This window comes from Crinia signifera, chromosome 9 (assembly GCF_055691185.1).
Source record: "Crinia signifera chromosome 9, ASM5569118v1, whole genome shotgun sequence".
Taxonomy (NCBI): domain Eukaryota; kingdom Metazoa; phylum Chordata; class Amphibia; order Anura; family Myobatrachidae; genus Crinia; species Crinia signifera.
In genome coordinates this window covers 50,698,936-50,710,545 of record NC_139225.1, presented here as the reverse complement: position 1 = coordinate 50,710,545, position 11,610 = coordinate 50,698,936, and the positions used below count along the sequence as shown (strand labels likewise).

The following is an 11,610-nucleotide window of genomic DNA, read 5'->3' as shown; positions in this document are numbered from 1 at the left end:
TCAAATATTGCATGTACAATGAAAACCCTGCTTACCTCAAACTTCAGCAGACCTATATCACCACCTCTGGCCTTGTACTACTGTTAACCCCTTCCCGACATATGACGTACATTTACGTCATATGTCGGTTGGGGGTGAATCAAGCCAGCTCACGGAGTGAGCTGGCTTGATAGAGAGCAGGTAATGGCTGTATATTACAGCCATGTCCCTGCTCTCACGGCCACGAGCGGCGAGTTCGCCGATCGCGGCCGTTTAACCCTTTAAGCACCGCGGGCAAAGCGCCCGCAGTGCTTAAATAGCTGATCGGAGGGGGGGCGCCCCCCTCCGGCGCCGATCGGGGCCCCCCGCAGCGCGATCGGAGGGTGCCGATCGGTTGCCATGGTAGCCAGGGGTCTAATGTAGACCCCTGTGCTGTCCGTGTATTCATACCTATTACATCCTGCCTCAGGCAGGATGTAATAGGAAGTGAAAAAAATCACTACGTTCAGCCATAGAGCTCTATGGCTGAACCTAGTACAGGCGATCGCGCCCCCTAGTGGTCAAGTACACTAGGGGGCCTTGTAGTAAAAGTAAAAAAAAAAAAAAAATAAAGTTTAAAAATAAAAAAAAAATAATAAAATATTAAAAGTTCAAATCACCCCCCTTTCCCCATTTCCCAAATAAAAATAAATAAATAATAAAAAAAATAAACATATTTGGTATCGCCGCGTTCCTAAAAGTCCGATCTATTAAAATATAACATTAGTTATCCCGCACGGTTAAAGGCGTAAACGGAAAATAATCCCCAACGCCAAAACTACGCTTTTTGGTCGCATCGCCTACCCAAAAAAAAATAGCTAAAAGAGATCAGAAAGTCGCCCATATCCCATAATGGTATTAATTAAAAAGTGCACTTTAGCCCGCAAAAAATGAGCCCTCACCCAGGTCCGTAGGTGGAAAAATAAAAAAGTTATAAGCCGCAGAACATGGCGACGCGACGCAAATTCGAAAAACCGTAACATTTTCTATTTTTTTTTTTAGTGGTAAAATGTAACGAAAACTATATAAGTTTGGTATTACCGGAATCGTAACGACCCATAGAATAAAGATAACCCATCATTTTAAACGAACTATGAACTCAAAAAAAACCGTAACCAGCGCAAAATTGTGGAATTGCGATTTTTTTTTTTTTTACCCCACATTGAATTATTTCCTGATTCCCCAGAATATTATACGGTATAGTAAATGGTACCATTAGAAAGTACAACTTGTCCCGCAAAAAAAAAGCCCTCATGTGTCTATATAGCCGGAAAATTAAAAAAGTTACGCTTATTTGAACACAAGGAGGAAAAAAAAAAAAAAAATTACCTTAAAAGGCAATGTCGGGAAAGGGTTAAGAGTTTCTAGCTGAGGGTTTGGCATTGTACCATTGACCATATGGTCAATTATGCCCAGAGTACACAATTTTTGGTATTTTAGCTACAGGTATCAGAAATTATTGTAAGCCATTTATCAGCTGCCTGTAAAACTATTTTGCAATTATAGATTCAATATAACTTGCCAACTCTTGTTGATGGCAGGTAAAAGGTTCGCCGGGGCTATCTAATTAGGTGGCCATGCTGTGGATTATCGGGGATTTTGTTTCCCCAAAAACCAGCCCAGCTGCATCAGATGAAAACACACAGGTTTCAGTAAACCTGTGTGTTTTCACTGAGAAAATAGGGTTTTTTTCCGTTTTTTTTTAAATCAGGTGTCCGGATAGGCCGATTTAAAAAATAAATAAAATAAAAAAAATTATACTTGGGAGTTTCAGAAATCTGACAATATCTACAGGTTTCTGAGACACTTTGTGGTACGAAAGCATTATTTTCCTTAATGGACACATTTCTTTTAGATTATTTATGTTAAACGGATCTGGCTTTAGATCTATTTTCATATGAATATATGTCAGTATGAGGTTTCATTATTATTTCCTGATATTATGGCTTTAAAATCAGTTTTCATGGGCATGGCCTGGCAGCCATAGGGAGAGGACGCATCTGCCCAAAGCTCCCGTTATACTGGCTCCCAGCGCCCGTTTTCAAGCAGACTCCGGGGGTGCCCTACACTTCGGGGGACCCCGCTGGTGACCCGGACACTCCATCCGTGGGAGGCTGCGGAGTCGGGGTGACTGCGTGCAGTCACTCGCGGATTGCGGCCTTCCCGGGACCCAGAAGCCGGGACCTAAATTACAACTACAGGCTGAAAAATCAAGCTCCATAGCGGGCACATGCCTCTGATTTGCCCGCGGAGACCCTGGGAGTCTGGCTTTTAAGCGGTGCCTCCTCCAAGTGCCTCCCAGACGGTGGGACGGGAGGCGAGTGGCTCAGGATCCCCAGAATAACTTTTTTTTTTTTTGTTATAACTTTTTATTTTATTTTATCATATTCCAGAACATAATTCCAAACATATATATCAAATATACATATCCCTTCTACATATTCGCAAAACTAAGCCTTTTCCAACATTTCGAGATGTGTATTAATTTCTCTTAATACTCATCCTTCAACCAAATTTTCTCTTATCGATTCCTCTCCTCAAGAGGTTTCCTCCTCTTAGCAGATTTCCCTCTATTTCAATACATATTATTCTATCTTTTTATATACGGAGAATCTTGCTACTCTTTATGTTCTTTCTATATACTTATATATCCTGCCCTTATGTGCGATCATTCTACTTTTAAACTATATTTCAGTGTATGTGTTGTTATATTGAGCCTAGCCCTTGTGATTTGACTAGTGTAGTGTTATACTCTGTGTCCTTAAATAATTGTTTCCTCAGTTTCTCTTCAGTGTCTTGTGATCTATATACTAAATTTAAATAAAATAAATGAATAAATAGATAGATCAAATATTCTTGTGTAGTGCACTGGAGGTCTTTATCAAAGGTCTCCTTTTCTTTAACCCAAACTATAATACCGTGATTTTTATGTGATATACTATGATCGCACATCCCAGGCATAATATATTTATTAAATCATTCCTTTACCTCTTCACCCCTTGTATTCACGCTTATGTATATTCACTTATAACATAATTCATATCACTTACTAACAACACACATTAGGGAAGGAACTTAATCCGATTCTAGCCATATATTATGCAGTCATACCCTTCGTTAACTTTGTCTCCACCCATTTACTAAATGTATGAGGTGATTTTATTTACTCACTGTGCTATTTATTCATTTCATATCATCCACAGTCCTATTCATGTATTAACTTCCTCCTATTCATAATTTTTATTAGTACTGTCTATGCGCAGACCAATTTGTATTCTCAAACAATTTCAAGATATGTTCTTGTGTTTGCTCATCCAGTTGTTCAATATATACCCCCCATTTTCTATAGAAGAGTATAATCCCTTTTTCCACATCTAGGAGGGTTGCTCTTCTTTCCATATATATTACCTTTAGAAGCGCATTTTTAAGTTCCATAATTGATGGAGCGGACCGTTTTATCCAATGATTTAGTACTAGTCTATTAGCTACTCCCAGAATGACCATCAAAATAGGAGTAAGAGATTTCTTAATATTTCCCAGTTCCCATTCCCTCATATTTAGCAGTAGACATGCTAGGGGAGATCTAGTTACTCTTATCTGAAATGTAACGTTGACATAGTTAACCACTCTATTCCAAAAATGTATTATTTTCCCACACTCCCAAAGATTATGGAATAAAGATGCGCCCTGTCTTTTACATTTCACACAATTGTCAGAAGCCTCCACTATCATATGAGCCCTCTGAGCCGGTGAAATATACGCTCTTGACGTTATTTTTATAAATACCTCCTGAAGCGACACCGAAAATAGTGATCTATATGCTTCCCCCATGTTTGTCAGAATATCTTCTACTCCCTGTATACTGGGAATATCTGTCTGCCACTTAATTACTGTTTTTTGCCATTTTCTATCCCTGTTGGTATTATGTAAATGGGCATAGTACAATTTCAATCTATATATATTAGATCGTGTAATCTTATACAGTACTTGTATCGGGTCCTGCATATTTTCTTCTCTAATTGCTGAGGGATGAGAATTTACAAAATGTCTCACTTGTAAGTACATAAAAAATTGTGAATGTAATAGTCCATACTTTTCCTTTAGTTCCAGAAAGGATAACATTCCCCCCCCTGGATCGTATACATCTCTAATAGCCGAAATCCCCTTCTCTCGCCAATTTAGGAAAATATTATTTTCCAGCCCTGGAATAAATAGTGTGTTTCCCCAGAATGTTGTAAATCTTGAATTTTGTGGGTGTCGTATTTTCTTACACATATACATACATACACATATATATATATATACATACATACATACACAGACACACACACACACACACAGACACACACACATCTCACAAACCCACTTAACCTGATGTTAGTGGTTGGCCTAGGCCATGCCCCTCTCCTTGGGTGTTCTGCCCTGTTACGGTCACTGTCACTAAGTGACGTTTCTCTATATTTTCCTGACCGTCAAGTTAGATCAGAAATGTCCTCTGCTGGTCTACCCAGTACCTCCCCACAAATTTTTTTCTTTTGCTTTTTTTTCATTGGTTGATTGTTGAATGTAAACATAAAATCAATGCCTTTTATATGTTGTACATGTACTGTTCAGTTGCGGACTCTGGGGAGTCACAGGAAGCCTTGCTAATTTAAGATAACTATGGCTCAAACATGTCTCATTAAATGTTAAGGGTCTAAATACCCCTACTTAACGCACAAAACTCTTTCTCTCACTTAAACAATCAAAAAGCAAAATAGTGTTTTTACAAGATACCCACTTTAAGAAATCACTCCACGCAGAACTGAGATAGAGACACAATCCCCTTACTTTTCATGCTTGCGAATCCAAAAAAAAAAAAAAAGAGAGAGAGGTGTCTCCATTTTACTAGCTGCCCATCTTACGTTTGACCTTATAGATTCTCAGATGGACAGAGCGGGTAGATGGCTCATTCTAGTGGGGAAAATAAACCAAACCCTATGCACCTTAGTAAAATATATATGCCCCCAATCAGAACCAAGCACATTTCTTTACGAAGTTGAACACTTCCTTATTGAAAAACCACCTATTGTATGACTCGTTTAGATTAATAGAACCATTAACTAGAGACTATACATTTTATTCAAATTTTATGCTCAGAATTCTTACTCCAGAATTGATATGATCCTGCTCAGCCGAGACTTATCCTACCAGCTCACCTCCACTCATATATGCCCTATGGTATGGTCTGATCATTGCCCAATCACTTCAGAACTTAAATCTATTGCATCCCGACCGCCCCCTGCTGCCTGGAGACTGAATGACTATCTCCTGCACTCCTCAGAATTCATAGACCTAATTAAAAACCTCATAGATTATTTCCTTCTTAATGACCTTCCAGAGATATCCCCCACCACGCTATGGGAAGCTCATAAAGCTGTCCTACGCGGCCACCTGATAAACTATGACTCTCGGCTTAAAAAGAAACGGGATTCTAATTTTCTTTCGCTATCTACAAAACTCCAGCACCAACATAAATTATCCCCTACATGACCCAATATAGAACCTTTGTTAAAAGCTAAAGCAGAAATGGCAATTTTCCTCTCTGAACGCACAGCTGCCACATTAAGAAAGCTTAAGCAGACTTTCTATGAAAAAGGCGACAAGGCTGACAAACTACTCGCATCTACACTCCGATCCAAACACTCCCAAAATAACATCTTGGCCATTAATACCAACGCAGGTTCGTTGTCCTATGATCCCAACATTATCAACAAGGAATTACAAGAATTTTACTCTACTTTATAACCTGGGAAAGGATGTAGGGGGGACAAGCCCCTCCTGCAGCCTTGATCTCAGACTTCTTAAGACGCGCTAACCTGCCTAAACGATCTAGTAAAGCTTCTACTAACTTAAACAGATATCTCAGATGATGAAATTGCTGTAGCTCTGAAAAGTTTCAAGACCTCTAAAGCCCCTGGACCAGATGGTTTCACAACCACCTACTATATAAAAAAAAAAAAAAAAAAAAAAAAAAAAGTGCCCATATTCTAACTCCACACCTCAAAACCTTGTACAATGCGGTACTCCATGGTTCCCCTTTTCCCAGTACTATGCTGGAGGCCAAGGTAATTGTGATCCACAAGGAGGGAAACGACCCTCGAGACTGCGCCAGTTAGAGACCGATCTCGCTACTCAGCGTAGACATAAAAAAACTACGCAAAAATCTTGGCCACTAGACTCAATGCTGTCCTCCCCGGCCTGATTCATTATGACCAGGTCGGCTTTATACCTGGACGTCAGGCCAGGGATAACACCAGAAGAACTATTGATCTAATACAAATCCTTAACAATAGACACTCCCCTGCTATCATACTCTTGCTTGATGCGGAAAAGGCTTTCGATCGCATTTCGTGGCCTTTTCTATTTCACACACACTTCAAGCCTTTGGACTGTCTGCAGAATTTCTAACTGGGGATTCTGCCCTATACTCCTCCCCTATTCCTAGAGTTTTGACTAATGGAATTCTGTCTAACCCCTTCCCGCTCACTAACGGGACAAGACAGGGATGCCCCCTCTCACCACTAGTATTTGCTATGGTCATAGAACCCCTAGCCACCATGATCAGATTGTATGATAGGATATGGGGCGTCCCTGTGGGCCCTCAATTATAAAATATCATTGTTTGTGGATGAGTAATCCTCAATTATAAAATATCATTGTTTGTGGATGAGTAAGAGTTAGTAGAACATCATCTGCAAACACCCCTGCCTGCCCTTTATGAAATTATAGAGGAATATGGAAAAATATCAGGTTATGATTAGAAATCTGAGGCCATGCTCCTACATACCCCTGACGACCTGAAACGCACTCTACATTCATCTTATGATCTCACTTGGCAGGAAAACAATATTAAGTACTTAGGAGTATATATCACTTTTAGCTATAAATCTTTATACTCAGAGAACTTCCCACGTCTTCTCCACAAGCTTAAATCAGACCTAGCTAAATGGAACTCCTATATAATTTCTTGGCTGGGCAGGATCATAGCGATTAAAATTACTCTTATGCCCCAACTTCTTTATCTTTTTCAGACTATACCTATTACGGTCCCAGAGGGAGTCCTTAGAGATTCAGCCCTCTTTCAAAAGGTTCGTATGGAGGGACAAACCACCCAGACTGGCCCTTCATGTCCTTAGACGTCCACGTTCGGGGGGAGGTAGAGGCTTCCCTGATGTTAAACTTTACTACATACTGTAGCATCTCATCTAAGCCAAATAGCCACCTCCTTCGCCCCAGTGGGTCACATGGCATGGTTAGATCTGGAAACCACTTACGTGGGCTTAAACTCCTTAGGCTCCATATGGGGTCTGTCTAAATACATCCAGAATCCCCAGGTAAATTCTCTACTGCCACTCCAGTTTCACCTCTCCCTCTGGACCAAGTCCTTCAGAAAATACAAACTATCCTCTCCATGTTCACCCCTTACCCCTCTTTGGGAGAACCCTAACTTCCCCTCGGGAATGTCCTCTCCGCTTTATACATTGGCGTTCGGCCGGCATATATAGGGCCTGTGACCTCAGGTCTGGAAATTCCTGGGCATCTCTAAATGAAATAAAAGATTCCTCTCTCTTATCTCCTCCATTTTTTTGAATTTTTCCAAATTCGTCACTTTCTACTCTCACTACCTTCGAATCACTCTGTATAGTTAAGCCACTCAAATGTGGAATGATTTCCTCTATCTATTATATATTAGTGGATGCTTCCCCTCCACCCCCCCAGACTCGCCACGAACAGGAGTGGGAGAGAGATCTGGGTTCACCTCCAGATGAATCCTGCTGGGAGGAGGTGAGAGAAGGTATAGCCAAATACTCTGTCTCCACCAGGCTTAAGGAGAAATCTTATAAGCTGTATTATAGATGGTATTACACACCAGACAGACTATCTAAGATTTTCCCCTCTACCACTCCTGTTTGTTAGCGGGGATGTGGACAAAGGGGAACCCTGCTCCACATATGGTGGCCCTGCCCCCAGATTACTCCATTTTGGACAAAAGTACATGATCTCCTAAAATCTCTTTCTGGCCTTCCACTTCCACTTGACCCCTGGTCCTTTTTCTTATCCTGTCCATTTCCAGATCTGGACCCACCATTGAACAAACTTCTCTCACATATTAACAGCAGCCAAATCACTTATAGCCAAGAACTGGAAGTCTCTGGCGGCTCCTACAATGCCTGCCCTTAACAATTGTGTATGGTTTGTCGCAGGCATGGAAAAGATCATACTTTTTCCACGACTGCCCACAGAAATTTGATCAGATTTGGGGTCCTTGGCTACTGACAATGGCCGATCCCTCCCCACCTTAATAGTCTTTCAGTATTTAGATGTCTCTATCAGAATAAATACCGTAGTATTTGGACCAACCCCCCGGAGCCCTGCTATAGTAGGGGAAAATAATTACTACGAACTACTCCTGTAATAAATATCCCCTTCATAGTCTTCCTAAATTCTTTCTGAACTCAATAAATTCGGTTGACCTCAACCAGCATCTACCACCACCCCCTCCTATTCCCCCCCACCCTTTTGTGTTTCCTCTCTTCCTATCGTTTCTTTTCCTTTTCCATTGATAGTTGCTAAATAGAAAGAGATACAGAGAAATGTACATGTTGTATATGTTGCTATCACTTGAGTCTGGATTTGGTATTTCATTGCTTTCTTGCTCAATTAATAAAGAGTAAAAAAACAAAATCAGTTTTCATAGCTAGTTCTATTAAAATTATTTTTTAATGTCTTGTCACGACGAAGCTTCAAGAACAGAGAAAAGGTTTAACAAAAACTTACACCAAATGCTTCAGTCCACTGTTAAAACAGAAATAACGCATCAATAATTCTATGCTTTTGTTATACTCTGTTTTCTCAAATGTTTTCTCAAATATTGTTATTTGTTGCTGCAGGTGGCTTACCCTTTGTTAGAAGCAGCAACCATTTTGGCAACCATGACTTGCATAAAAATATTATAAAATGGCTGAAGATACAGAACAGTGCTGTAAAAGTGATTTCTTATAGAGAATGGTTTTTGATTTTAGAAGCTTAAGAATGTGATGTTGACAGTATAATGGAGCAAGGACAGACAGCTAGTCTCCACAAAACATATCAATAATATGGGAACAGGGCCACACATGCATAGAACCCAAGGGCACTGAATTTTTGCCTAGTAACAAGGAAGTTTGGTTCATTGAAAGCAGAGCTTGCCAATAAGACTCAATGCTTATGAGTAATTAATGTGATTAAGGTTTAAATATCAGAGTTAGAGAAGGAAGTGGAAGGCAGTTGAGGAAGAACAGGCAAGCACGGGGGGCTGGAGGTAACTATTAAGGAGGTTTAATGGCTGATCACGGTCCTTGAAAGGTTTCCATTTATTTGATTTGAAATTACTGTTTAAGTAATTATTAGCTAATCAATTTTATGTTTCTTGTGTTAGTATTTGCATTTGCAAATACCTGTAATGAAGCTATTTTTCAAGTAAAGCATTGTCATACATTTTATAACAAGGTTGTGTTGGTGTGCAGTCATTTCAGCGTTGCCGTTATATTTAAAGGTTATAATGTAAATATATATAAGTTTGGGTTATCAATCATATCTAGGCGTTATCACCACAGAATTTCACCAAGTCCCTTAAAGGTACATCACAAAAAGATGTAACAGGTTATATTTATTTATTAACCAGTTTCTTACATAGTTAAATAGTAGATAAGGTTAAAGACTAATGCAATCATATTGCTCAGTGTCTCCTTTTCATCAGCGATGAAAAGGAGACACTGCTACGGGGCGGAGGGGGAGCGCAGCAGCAGCAGACGCTGCTGCTGTCACTTTGATGGGAGGAGGGAGGGAGCAGCGGCACGGGGCTGGGGAGATCAACGCTGATCTCCCCAGCGTTGACCTCCCGGCACAGTGATCACCGGGGAAAGCCGCTGGTCACAGGAGCATGCTCCTGCGACCAGCGACCATTAGGCAGTGCACACGGGAGCGCGCAGCGCTCCAAATCACTGGCAATATGGTCGCTCAGCGACCATATTCCCAGCGATTTCACATGAAATTGCACCCGTGTGTACTCACCATTACATCCACCGAGTTCAACCTAGGTTTTAATAGCTTATCCCTTGTTATATAGTATATTCTGATATTTTTAAAGACAGGTTATAATTCTTATTTGTACCCTTGGATGTTTTTAACCAATAAGTGTTTATCCAACCTTATTTTAAACGTATTTAATGTGTTGCCGACACCACCTCACCAGGAAGAGAGTTCCATAGTTTGACTGCCCTGACCGTAAAGAAATTTTTTCTTCTAAGCCTAAGGGAACAGAATCTTCTTTCTTCTAATCTAAACTTGTGGCCACGTGTCCTAGACTTCTTTCTTGCAGTAAAAAGGGTTTTCTTATACAGGTTGAGTATCCCGTATCCGTGTATCCATTATCCGAATTATTCCAAAAACCGTGGTTTTTGGAATAATTCTGAATTTTTTTTTTTTACCCCCCTAACCCTCTTTTCATACTTAACAAGTCCCAGTGCGTCCACAGCAGGCCTCTGGCATCTTCTCCAGGGCCTCCAGCGGTCCCAGGAATGCATTGCGCGAGTGTGTGCGCGCGCGCACGCCGGTGACGTCACCGGTGCGCGCGCACACCCACACAATGCATTCCTGGGACCACTGGAGACCCAGAGAAGATGCCGGAGGCCTGCTGTGGACGCCCGGGGACTGCGTGGATGCCAAGGGACCACCGGACACCATCAGGGGACAGGTAAGTAAGCCTAAAAAAAATGTTTTTCTAAAAACTGAAAAAATCCCCTATCCGGAATGCTCGTGGTCCCGAGCATTTCGGATAAGGGATACTCACCTGTATTGGCCCTTGATATATTTGTACATGTTGAGCATGTCCCCCCTTAAACGTCTCTTCTCTAGTGTAAATTGGCTCAGTCTAGCCTCAGATCTTAAATTCTCCATTCCCTTAATTAGCTTTGTAGCTCTTCTTTGGGTTTTTTCCAGTTCTATGATGTCCATTTTATAGTATGGGGCCCAGAATTGTACTCCATATTCAAGGTGTGGTCTAACCAATGCTTTGTACAGTGGCATAATTCCTTTTGAGTCCCTAGTTTCCATGCCCCTTTTTATACATGCTAGAATCCTGTTGCTATGTTGAGCACTACACCCCAGTTTGTTATCTATTTGGACTGCTAGATCCTTTTCAAGTACTGAATTACCCAATGCCTCCCTGCTAGGTCTCCCAAGGTGCATAACCTTGCATTTATCCACATTGAACCTCATCTTCCACTTTTTTGCCTACAAATCTAGTTCGTGGAGATCGTTCTGGAGCTCGGAGACATCCTTGGTTGATTTAATAACTCTACACCGTTGTGTCAACAGCAAAGATGAACACATTACTGAGTAATCCCAGCCCAATATAGTTAAATAAAATGAGCCCTAGTACAGAACCCTGTGGCACTCCACTGAGTACTGGTATCGTATTTGAAACTGCACTTCACAACAGCTCTCTGTACTCTATTACACAGCCAGTTCCCTCCCCATCTACAGATTCTTACCCCTAATTTCTTATAT

General features: G+C 40.9%; 1 protein-coding gene across 1 annotated transcript in view; it reads right to left on the bottom strand.

The window, feature by feature from the left end:
• NUP62CL (nucleoporin 62 C-terminal like) overlaps positions 1 to 11,610 on the bottom strand; it is a 42,715-nt gene that overhangs the window by 11,258 nt on the left and 19,847 nt on the right. The gene's annotated exons all lie outside the window — the stretch shown is intronic.